Here is a 2,375-nt window from a genome sequence, read left to right as displayed (position 1 = left end):
TTGTACCATCAATCTTTCAGATTGTGAACCTGATCCTTCCGTATTTCACTCTTCAGAAGAGGAGTCATCAGCTTCTTCCTGACCCCCTGAGAGAAATTCATCATCTCTCGCCCCCTGTTCCTCAGTTTGAGGATCCTGGGTAATGGAAAGGGACCTGTCGCGCCTTAGTCCCACTCTGGGATGCGATTAACGCATCAATCCTTTGTTCCAAGCCTAAAATGGTTGAGGAAAAAAAACTCTTCAGTAATATATACAGGGGCTGCAGTGTTTAGAGCAGCTGCAACGCCCGACGGCCCTGATGGCTCACTCTGACCAGCCATTTCACTCCCAGGGAGAATGCCATCTTTTTTAAGATGGTTCCAGGCTTTTTTTGTGGCTGTAGAAGTCTTTCTATAGCCCTTTTTTGTTCTTTGTGTTCTTTGTGTGTGTTTATCACACAAAAAACATATGCATCTTCAGGAAATTTGCAGTAGTACCCGACATTGGGCAATATTAAGGACTCTCCCCTTTGCATTCATCGTAGTGACAAAGAGATTGATGTCCTTCCTATCTGGCCTACTGATAACTACACTGTCCAGATTCATTTTACGGCCGTAGCCCCAGTTGTGTAGCATGGAGTTATATCTTTTGGCCACGTTGGGTGACAGTTTCAGGAAGTCTATCTGGAGAGGGATCCTGAGGAAATTGCTCACAGCTTCATCCACCCATTGGGTTTCTTTATCCAATATTTCCTCTTCCTGAGGGCTGGCATATAGGGATATAGGTACCCGTACTCCTCAGCCACTTTCTTTACCATGATGTACCTTGGACAGTCGAGGCAGGGTCTTAGGGTCAGCTTAATGTTCACGTTAGTGGTAGTAGTAGAGGGAACTTCATCCTCCTGCACATCACTCATTGGCTCCTCATCACTGTCACTCCACTTCCCGGTACAAGATAAAATATCTGGAAACAGTTTAGATAATCCATTAGAGGGAATGTCTGAATTTGTTATGGTAGAACACTCTTTGGCTGAGATATTATTAGCTTGGCGCTTGCCTTAAATGGAATCACTGTGTTATCCCCTTTAATGGCCACAGGCATCACTTTCCCTACAGGCACACCGCTTTCACTCCTCGCAGGCTTACCCAACTCCGGTACTCTTTTCCCCCAATGGCTCAGACATTAAGGCGAGCAGTTGGGCCCAACTGCGGCCTCAAGGAGCGACTGATGCTCTGGGTCTTGAGGTAGTCGTTGATACAGGGGTAGCAGCTTCATGCATGAATTGTCGGGTCTTGGCAATAGGACCTTATCCCCACAAACCTTGCTCGGTGGTTGTGGAGATATGCGAGTGGGGGGCTTAAAGGGATCTTATAGGAATCTGGAAGCCCCTTTAACAAGGGGGACACCCAGATTCCGGCCCCCTATCTGATGCCATGGGGGCTTCCCTGTGGCTTTTCCGGTCCAGCAGGCGGCGTGGATTTGCATCGCAGAATATATATATTTTTTTAATAAAAGACTTGTCCCAAGCTGTTGTATTTTTTACCATTTTTGACACTTTTTTGTGAAATGGTAGGGGTAAAATGTATCTGTTACCAATTCACATGGGGGGGCAGGATCTGGGGGTCCCCATGTTGAGGGCATGTGGCCTGGTACGGTTCAGGAGGAGGGGCGCTCTCTCACCCCCCCTCTTTTCCTGCGGCCAGCCAGGTTGTGTGTTCGGATAAGGGTGTGGTATGGATTTTGGGGGGACCCCATGACATTTTTTTTAAATTTTGGCGCAGGGTTCCCCTTAAAAATGCATACCAGGCCTGAAGGGTTGCGGGCGGATGCTCCACGAAATCACTTTTATGCCTCTGCCGCTTATTGGAGCCGCCGGCAGCGGCGAAGGTCTTTTTGACCCCAGATCTCATAGTTAAGAGGTCCTGTCATGCTTTTTTCTATTAACAAGGGATGTTTACATTGAATATGAATAAAAGTGACACTTTTTTTTTAAAGAACAGTGTAAAAAAATAAAATAAAAGGTAAAATAAATAAGATTTTTTTTTTTTTAAACGTGCCCCATCACGTCAAGCTCGTGTGCAGAAGCGAATGCATACGTGAGTATCACCCGCATATGAAAATGATGTTCAAACCACACATGTGAGGCATCGCCACAATCGTTAGAGCAAGAGCAATGATTCTAGCCTTAGACCTCCTCTGCAACTCAAAACATGCAACCTGTAGAATGTTTTAAAACGTCGTCTATGGAGGTTTTTAAGGGTAAAAGTTTTGCAATTTTGAAGTGCCCCCTCATGGAATTCACCCCCCCCCCCCCCATGTTGGGTACCAATTTACTCGCCGTAACATTATGTTTTACAAATACATAAAAAAACTGGGCTTACTTTACTGTTGTCTTA

Source organism: Lithobates pipiens, unplaced genomic scaffold (assembly GCF_037356315.1).
Source record: "Lithobates pipiens isolate NorthernLeopardFrog02 unplaced genomic scaffold, aLitPip1_a1.2 Scaffold_18, whole genome shotgun sequence".
NCBI lineage: Eukaryota > Metazoa > Chordata > Amphibia > Anura > Ranidae > Lithobates > Lithobates pipiens.
Note: the sequence above shows the minus strand (reverse complement) of the source record.